The following is a 10,470-nucleotide window of genomic DNA, read 5'->3' on the forward strand; positions in this document are numbered from 1 at the left end:
CTACTGCTCTGCCCTCATTAATCCTCTTTGTTACTTCTTCAAAAAACTCAATCAAGTTTGTGAGACATGATTTCCCACACACAAAGCCATGTTGACTATCCCTAATCAGTTCTTGCCTTTCCAAATACATGTACATCCTGTCCCTCCGGATTTCCTCCAACAATTTGCCCACCACCGACGTCAGGGTCACTGGTCTATAGTTCCTTGGCTTGTCATTACCACCTTTCTTAAACAGTGGCACCACGTTAGCCAACCTCCAGTCTTCTGACACCTCACCTGTAACTATTGATGGCATAAATATTTCACTAAGAGGCCCAACAATCACTTCCCTAGCTTCCCACAATGTTCTAGGGTACACCTGATCAGGTCCTGGGGATTTATCTATTTTTATGCGTTTCAAGACATCCAGCGCTTCCTCCTCTATAATATTTGTGAGGTTCTCTTATTTTGGGTCAAGCATATGCAATGTGTTGTTAATGGTTTACAGAAAATCTCATTATTAAACCAATGAGTGTATGTTTTCAGTGTTAAATTTATATTAATCAACTTTTTCTCTTTACATTTTCTTCCATTTAATGTACATTGTTTGCATTGAACAATAAATTAATTTTTTTTATCTCTTTCAGAAGCTTGCTGTAAGAAGTTGTCCTGTTGGAAGTACCAAACCTATTCCACTCATCAAGGCACCTAGCCAGAGCATAGCAATTTCAGTGGTGCCATCTAAGAATCCGATCACCATGGTAACTGCACATATTAACGGACAGAAGATGGCAAGCACGGATCCTCCACAGATGGCCCCAGTTAACCTCCAAACAACAAACAAGCTAGCTGGGAGCAATTTGAACTCCACTGGAAGGAGAGTACCGGAAACATCAAATTCACAGGTAGATACAATCAGGGAACAAACTCTTTAGATTTTGGAGGTTCATGACTGCAGTTGGGGAATATAGGAAATTGATCGTTTTTGCAGAATTTTCGGAAATTTTATTAAATTTGTGAAGAAACAGAAGTTTAGATGTGACAGGTCAGTTAATTAGCCATAACTAAAGTATGCAACATGTAACAGTTGACTATTGTTCAAGTACACCCGGGAATGTGACAGTTGCCATGGAGTGTGTCGATCTCATTGAAATTGTAACGACATCATGCTATAGTTTAGCCAACGCATAGGGAACTTTTTCCTGGGTTTTGTTCTGGTTCTCATACTGAAGTTGTTTGTTCTTTGATGAAGACCTGCCTTCTGACCTTGAGCAGTGGTGTGCACTTCTTAGAGCTGGTGATTTACACTGTGCTAATCGCCCATTTGAATTTTTCTATCCAATGGACAAGGGACAACTGCTCATGCCCAATTTCATTTGAAGGTTAATTTTAATTTATTTTTATAACAGGTTTTTCCCTAAATACTGGGTTAATAATAGGATAAATATAGTGCTGTGCAGTTCTTTCATGTCAATTTGTTGAGTACACTGGCATTGGTGCTCTTTTGGTCACCTTCCTTTTATCTTGTTAATTAGAAGTTGTTTGTGTTTGGAGAAAGCAAGTAACTGCTGTGATAGTTCAATGAGATCTCATGCTACACAAGCCAGAACAATCGAGTTTTAAAAGAACCCCAATTTCCAACAAACATTAGTAAACATACGATAAAGCAAGCAATTAGTTCTCGAGCTGGGCAAATGGGTTGCAGCATTGATGTAAAAAATCTGTTGTTTACTAAGAGGGCATCACTTTAAAAAGTATCTTATGATAGAAAAGACCATAAGATTTAGGATTAGGTGTAGGAGTCCATTCAGCCCTTCAAGTCTGTTCTGCCATTTAGTGAGATCACTGTTGATCTGAGATTCCTCAATTCCACTTTCCAGCTTTTCCCTAAAACCCTAATTTCCCTTACTGATTGAAAATCTTGTCTGTCTTGACCTTGAATATATTTAATGATCCAGCCTCTCTAGCCCTTTGCTGTAAAGAATTCCAGACTCCGAGTGAAGCAATTCCTCCTCACCTTTGTCTCAGATGTGTGACCCCTTATTTGGAGATTATGCCTTCTGTTCTGGGCTCACCAATTAAGGGAAGCAACTGCTCAGCATCTACCCTATCAAGTTCCCTACAAATCTTCTTTGTTTTAATAAGGTCATGTCTTATTCTTCTGAATTCCAATAAACACAGACTGAATTTACTCAACTTCTTTTATAAGACAGTCCCTCCATACCTCCTCTGGACTGCTTCCAATGCCAGATATTTTTACTTAAATAATGGCCCAAAACTGTTGACAGTACTCTCTATTCAAATAATGTTGGGAATTCTATTCTTCCTGCTAAAGTGCATGATCTCACATTTTCCCACATTATATTCCACCTGCCAGATTTTTGCCCACTGGTTTAACCTGTCTTTATCCCTCTGTAGACCGTTTGACCCTTGCTACCACTTGCCTTCTCATGTATTTTTGCATCATCCGTAAACATGTTTGTAGAACATATACATTGTTGAATGATAAATGCAAATTATCAAATATTGTGGCCCCAGCGTTGATCCCTGTTGCATTCTAATTAGTTTGCTATCTTGAAAATGTTCCCGTTATGCTAATTCTCCGCTATTAGTTAATCAATCCTCAATCCATCCTAAGATATAACCTCCCAACACCATGGGCTTGTATCCTATTGAATAGCCTAATCTGTGGTACGTTATCAAACGTCTTCTGAAAATCTAAATATATTCTATTCATTTATGCTTTATTTATTCTACCTTTTACCTTGTTAAAAGATTCTTGTAAATATGATAGACATGGCATTAAGCCTTTGTTAATTATCTATTGGCAAATCAGTTCTTCAGCCTTTCAAATTTCAACTGGATGGATAATTGAATAATTTAATGTTTCTTTCAAAAGTATTATAAATGCATTTTAATGAAGTTATTTATTCACATCTAAAGTTCACTATCATGAAAGTGATGAGGAGCAAAATGAAAGTTGTCATGTATGTTGTACCATTCCTTTTCATGTGTCCTAATTGTGCAATAGTGGTGGAGCATGAAAGAAGCTTTTCTTCTGTTGCATTTACTTTTAGGAAATGACATCCATAAATGTATTATACTAGAATTCTATGAAAGAGGGTATAAACTGATTAAAGTGATGTTGTAGTGGTGCACCTTTGAATATTAGGAAAAAATTGTGGCAGAAGCTGCAGACAACCTAATTACCTATCTTAGCATCCAGCAGAACAAAGCTTTTCACATCATTCTAAAGACTTGAAAATCATCTGAAACGAGAGTGTAAAGAATGATTTGGGAAAAAGTGCCCAATGCTAATTTTTTTTAACATAAATTTAAAATATTACAACAAATTACCTGAGAAATATCACAGCAACCATATTTATAGAACACCCCTCACAAATAGAAAGACGTCATTGATCACTTTCTAATAGAAGAAGCAGTAGAATGAGCAAGGATAGGAACCTGGACTGGAAAGAATGAAAACCCAAACTATTTCAGCACAGCTGTAACACTGAAGTTTGTCAACAAATGTAGAAGATTGCTCAGGTATATCCTCTTCACAAAAATTAGGTCCAGTCCAATACAGCCAATCTTTCTTTATTCTTTGTGTCAGCAAAGTGACAGAATTGCTGATGATGTATTCCATCTAGGAGCACATATTCTCCAATACCCTGCTCACTGTTGCTCATTTTGGATCCCGCAGAGCCCTTTGGCTCTAGAACTCATTACAGCTTTGACCTAAACATAATTGAGAGGCAAATTCAATCATTGCTGCAGGATACTTCAGGACTACATCCTAAGTCCATCTTCAGTTCTTCATTTTCAATTGCTTTTCTCCATTAGTTCAGATGGATAACCTATTTACCAGCAATTGCATCGATCTTAGATTGTTTGCAATTCTCTAGATGATGAATGAATCCATGGTTACATGCAGCAATATCTGGACAATGTCCAAGCTTGACTGATAAATGACAACTAATATGCACACTAAGTTCCAGGCAAAGACCACCTCTAATGAGTGGGAGCTTAACCTTTTTTAATCTTTGAATTGCGCATAGTCAGAATCCAGGATGTCACCAATGTTAAGGAACTCAGTAGACGAGCCACGTAAGTACTGTGACTACTGGAGCAGGCCAAGTACTAAGTGACTCATCTCCCAAATCACCTGACACTCTCAACTCTCTCTACTATCTAAAACACACAAGGTATGAATGTAATGGAGTGCCCTTCACCTAGCTGAATAAGCAAAGTTGTACCAACAGTCCTAGGAGCTTAACACCAAGGACAGAGCAGTTTGTTTAATCACCCAACCTCTCATCCATGAACTTAATTATTTCTTTCATCTGTTAAACACTGATATTCCAAACATGGTACATTATGGTAAATCGCCATAGGATGCTTTGCGAGCACTTCCCAAACTTGCAATCTCTCCAACTTTAAAGGACAAAGGCATCAGGTTTATAGGAGAACCTTGACCTTAAGGTTGTTCATCATCCTGATTTGGTCATACACCTACCCCCTTCCTGCCACTCGGTCAAAATCTTGAAACCACCTACCAATTAGATTTGTGGAAATGAATTAACCATATGAAGTTGTTCAAAAAGTGACCCATCATCATGATCTTAAAGGATCAGTGGTAAATACTGTCCTTACCAGGATTACCATAGTCCCAAGAATGTATATTAAAAAAATGTTTGTGTCCTATGTTATCTCACTACCTTCTTTCTACTTAGAAAATTCAGCCTTCAAGTAATTATGCAATATTAAAAAATGCTAATTCTAGAAGCTATACTAAAATGTTACGCGTTAAAGGTTTGTTGATTCGAAGAAAAATATAAATTTTGGAGTACTGACCTGAACGCATAACCTCGGCCGAAACTCAAATGTCGTACTGAAGGAATCCTGTACTGCTAAAAATGCAGTCTTTCAGATATATTTCAAGCCAAGCTCCTTAGCTGGTCATGCGAAGTCACCCTTTACCCTATCAATATGTATCTCTCAACTAACATCAGAGACTGGCATAATAATCAATAGTTAATGTGTTTGTCAGACATTACTGTCTACAAGTTAGTACTGTTTTTCTATAAAGACTACACTTCAAAAGAAAGTGCTTCTTTCGTTATATAGTGTTTTGGGGCATCCTGAAATTGTGAAAGAGATGTAAGGCATTTTTGTTTTAATACATGGGTACCTTGATGCATTGCAGTTTTTTATCAAGAAGAAATGTAGAACTAGTTGAGAAATTGAAGTTGTTTGCTTTAAAAATATTGTCTTTTTTTATGTCAACTTTGTCCAAAGTTTTAGTTGCTGCATTTATTTTAAAATTGCTACAGGGATTTGTCATTAAAGAAGCCAGCAAGGTTTTATAGATGGACGATGGCTGATTGTGAAGTTGTTAAAGTAACTTCTTGGACACATAATGGGGTGAATTGTTATTCAAATCATAAGAATGAGCAGGGAAGTAGCTCTCTAATATCATAGCTATTATTGAAACATAATACGATAGTTCAACCAAAAGTATTTTGGAAAGCACTTATAAATTGCAATTTTCCAGCTAATAAAAAAAGAAAGCAGTGAAAATTGTGGAGTAATCTGTGCTGCAAGAAGTTGAGTATAATACAGAACAGGAGAAATGGGAAGGTGCCGAGATTCATAGATGATGACTAGTTCAGAAGCAATAATGAAGAAAAGAGCAGCGCAGTGAATTAACAATGGGAAAGAAAGGTTGAATGCAAGAGTAGTAGGGAAGGGCATAGGCCATATTAGGTTGATTCCATGAGCTGCGGAATAAAGTCCTGGGATGGTTGGCTAACAACAAGATTGGAATGTTAACTTTAGTGCAACTTCCTTAAAAATCAGGTTAAGTGGACCAGAAGTTGTTTGCATGAGCGATTTACTGAATTCTTTACCTCACACCATTAAATGATTTTAAAGATACATTTCTGACGATTCAACACACTTTCTGTCTCCCTGTTTATCCCTCTTCAACTTGCATTTCCTCATGGGTGTTCTCTCTTTTTTTCTTTTTTCTCTCTCTCCCCCTCACTTTTCTCACTCCCACTTTCTCACTCTCTCACTATTTCTTGCATGAGTCTGGAAAACAGATTTTCAGGATAGAAAAGAACAACTGGAGAAGTTGAAGTTAAATGTTGGCAGAGTAAAATCTGAATTTAAAGTGAGTGGGGAAAAAATCCGACAGAAGGTTCAGCTGATGCTGCAGGGCAGGATTGATGTTGGAAACACTGGTGTTTGGTACCAAAATCTTTTGATTATGGGGAGGGCAGAAATTTTTTTAAAAAACATGACAAGAAATAAAATCATTTAAATCTATTAATTTAAACTGATTTTAAGTTGTCTTTTAATACAGTTTGAAGAAAAGCAACAAAAATGGCAAAAACAGTTTGAAGGACAGCACAACTTGTATAGCTATAGCAATTGGAGCATACATCTGTTTACTTTGAGTATTCTTTTTCAAAAGTTAAACAAGATAGTATCAATGTTCTGTTCACACAAAGCTGTTTTGTAAGACTGTCTCCACGATATCTGGTGTGCATTTTCGCCTGTACCTGTGTTTTTGTTTTTGGTTTTGCTACTGTTTACCTATTATTTACTTATCTATGCTACTTAACTCTGTGATCTGCTTGTATTGCTCGCAAGAGAAAGCTTTTCACTGTGCCTCAGTAAACATGACAATAAATTCAAATCAATTCAAGATATTTACCATATGAAGGCATCTGTATTTCTGTCAATATTCGTTTAAATTGGCGATCTAGATTAATGCATATATGCTTCTATAAGAAATAAATTTTGGAAAAGTGCACCGATGGATTTTTAGGATATTCATTGAATCACTACAGTGTGGAAAGAGGCCATTCAGTCCAGTGATCCACACTGACCCTCCAAAGAGCAACCTACCGAGACCCAGCTCCCGAACACATTCTTGTAACCACACATTTACCATGGCTAATCCATCTAATTTGCGCATCCTTGAACACTGCAGGGCAATTTAGCTTGGCCAGTTCACCTAATCTGAATATCTTTGGACTATGGAAGGAAACTGAAGAAACTGGCAGAAACCCACAGATGCAATGGGAGAATGTGCAAACTCCACACAGACATTTACCCCATCTAGAATCAAACTCAGGTGCCCAGCACTAAGGCAGCAGTACTAAATGCTGAGCCACTGTAGCCACCAAATATTATTTTCAGGATTACCCAGTTTTAAGAATTAAATTGTATTCATGGTTTAAAATTGCCTCTTTTTTTTCTCATTCATTGAATGTGGATTTTGCTGGCTGGGCCAGCATTTATTCCTTTAGCGAGAGAACCAAAGGCAACATGAGAAAAATTACAATGCAGTAAGATGTTACGATATACCAAGGATGGGTGTGGAGGTGGATTCATTTGTGGTCTTCAGAGGAGAATTTGATAAACACCTGGTGGGAAGAATAGTGGTACGGTACCAGAAAAAGGACAGAGAAGCAGGATAAGCTAAACTGTGTTTGCAGAGGACTGACATGGGCTTGATGAGTTGAATGACCATTCTCCATGCTGTAACCATCTATGGTTATTGTTGTCCCTTGTAAAATATGTTTTGATGAATGAAGCAAATAATCTGTTGGCATTCAAGTTCTCAACTTGAATAGGATAATGATAAGGACACCTGGAAATGAAAAAGTGTGGGAAATACAGCCATAAAAGATTAGCAAATTACACATGTCAGTTATGAATCATTAATGAGAGAACTTCCAACATTTTTAATGAGGGAATGTGTTCTGTTATTTTTGTTTTGTGATATACATGGAGATCAACTGTCTACATATTTAATGCATGCTATTTTGATGGGCATAGATTAAATTTCACATTTGAAGCCTGGACATTTTTCGTATTGCCTGTTTCTGGCATATAGGCAGCATTTTGAATTTGAAGGCCAACATTCCTAAAGAAGAAATTTTTCCATTTGAAACTGGGCCAAACATTTTTCTAAATCAAGCTAAGACCAGTATATTTTTTCCCCAAATCTAAATATGTCAAAGTGTAAAATGGTTCAGAAGAGGTCTTGAAACTGGAGAAAGGAGTCACCAGGTATAGGAGAAAGTTTAAGAGAAATTGAAGATTTTTCCAGTGATGGCGAAAGAATATAAGAGGGCTGACATGGGCTTATTAGATTGTATACATGGAACATTTGGCTGGAGGAGCTAATAGAAAATTGATGAATAAAGCCATGGAAGGATTTTTAAACGTGGAGTCAAAAAGCTCAGTGAATGTAGGCATCATCGGTAAACACAGGAGACCAGAGAAGACAACGTAAAGTTTAAAATTATGGTATGTACAAGGCTTTTATTTATATTGAACTTAATTTTACATTGAATATAAGCATGGAAATAATTCTCTTGGCAGTATTTATGCTCCTCATGAGTCTGCTCCCAACCTACTTCCTCTCACACTCTCAGTATATCCTATTATTATATTTTCCTTCATACATACCTATTATGCCTTCCTGTTAAAGTATCCACGTGAATCACTTCAACTGCTCCATGTTGAAATAAATACTACATTTCTCCAGCTTTGTTCTGATCCAAGAAATTTCATCTATAGCTATGACCAGTTTCTTTATCTCAGAAAAAATATGCAATAATTTCCAGTCCATTTGCACTTCCTTTCAGACTTTCAGCCTCCACTTTGCAACATCTTACAATAAGGCAATTGAGATTATCAACTTGTTGGAGAGTATTTTATCATGCGTGAGCAGGTGGATTATTTATGGATCAGGGATGGGAATAAATAGGCAAAAAAGAGGATTGCATGTAGGTGGGACTAAAGGCAGACAGCCAACCTGCTATGAGATGATATTTGGCATATTAAATATGTTAATGAGGTTAGAAGCCTGTACTTTAATCTGTTTTGCACATGTAATTGTAGCTGTCCAGGTTTTTCTGGCCTCAGGGCAATTACCTCAGGAAGAAGGTAAATATCTTCGTAGCATTGTTTGTCATATTGGAGTAATGGGAGAAACAGCAAAGATGTTTGTACTGCGGAAGTGAAATTCCGCAAATTTGTTTTTGCAGAAGGAACGATATGAGCTACTGAGGTTGAACATTGTTGGTTTCAGTCTACACACAACCTGAAGTGAAAGAGATCATAAGATAATAATGAAGCAGTACAAAACAACTTGATTCTTCCATACAAAATTGACTGTTTGTTTCAATTTAGATTTTTATGACTTAAGTTAAAATATGATTCCAGCTACACATATTCAAATTCATTAATTATATGTACACCTTTTATTCGCAAATGCCCTTCATTTGAGACTTAGATGTGTAAGTTTCTGCAGTGTTTCCTCGCAACTCATATTTTTTACTGTGAACAACGTCATTGCTTGGTTCTACATTGAGTAGTTGGATGCTGTCCACCCCTCAGTGACCATCATAAACTTTGTGTCGTATGCTTGGACATTTGAATTTTGGTTCTGAATTCCTCTGATTCGTGTTCTGTAATTTTGAGTAGAAAGTAATATTGTATTGTTTTATATGTTGCACCTACTAAGACACCTGAATACTTTTCCATGTCATCCATAGATTTGGCAAATTTTATGTCTTTTTTAATAAATAATGGTTTGTTGCTTGTTTTTTGTTCCATTTCATCCTTTGTTGTTCGACTCATCTTTGGTTGAAACAGTTCTGTTTAGTACACCTTTCTTCACTCCTATTCCTTGAGATAACCCTATATTGTAACTACATTTCTCCAAACCAATTCCTAGCCTTTTGTGCAGCACTTTGCCAAATGCATTTTGAATTTTCTGAGCTTTGAGTTGGCGTTTCCTGAAAGATGTTGAAGTTGATTAAGCAACATCGAACTCTTCTGAATCAATATGCACCAAGTTATTACTCTATGGTGCTGCAATGCCATAATACGCCTATAATAGTATTAACTGTAGTCTATGTCAGTGAGATATGGAAGAAAAGCAAATGTATCACTAAGTTGGATGGCTCCCATCAGTATTCCCTGAACGTGTTCCTAAGCCAATGAAGAAGTGATCGTGAACTGGTCAAAGGTACCGACAGGACATTATGACAGAGGCAACTGAGAGTGTCAGGAAATGAATTTTGTTCCCTGACTGTTTACCCTGCCAAAGTGGCAGTTGAATGGATTGCATCAGTTGGGAGAAGGTGGGGACTGTCCAAAAGAGACCTGGTACAGTATGACACCTAATTACAGCAAAAAAGATTATTATAGGCAGCGTCAGCAGCAGAGTCTGATTTGTTTTGAATGCTACATGTGGCCAAGTTACTGGGTCTTTAGTTTTGCCTTTTAATTATTTTTCTAACTTCCAGCCTTATCTACTGATAAACCCTTAAATTTGTATTCTCTCCCTTGCTGTCGTATGTGTATCATTTCCCATATTAATGCTGTTCTCTCTTGTCTTATTTGCATCTTTGCTTTACCATATCTTCCTAAGTTTGATCCCTTACCGTCACTTTTTAGTTT

General features: G+C 36.9%; 1 long non-coding RNA gene across 1 annotated transcript in view; it reads left to right on the plus strand.

Annotated features, from left to right (window-relative positions):
- The window catches only part of LOC122559559, a 21,026-nt gene extending 12,097 nt beyond the window's left edge, over positions 1-8,929 (plus strand). The window contains exons 3-4 of the long non-coding RNA XR_006314460.1: positions 627-884; positions 6,350-8,929. This is a non-coding gene — a long non-coding RNA (uncharacterized LOC122559559). The remainder of the gene's footprint in view (positions 1-626; positions 885-6,349) is intronic.
- The last annotated feature ends 1,541 nt before the right edge of the window (positions 8,930-10,470 follow it).

Source organism: Chiloscyllium plagiosum, chromosome 19 (assembly GCF_004010195.1).
Source record: "Chiloscyllium plagiosum isolate BGI_BamShark_2017 chromosome 19, ASM401019v2, whole genome shotgun sequence".
NCBI lineage: Eukaryota > Metazoa > Chordata > Chondrichthyes > Orectolobiformes > Hemiscylliidae > Chiloscyllium > Chiloscyllium plagiosum.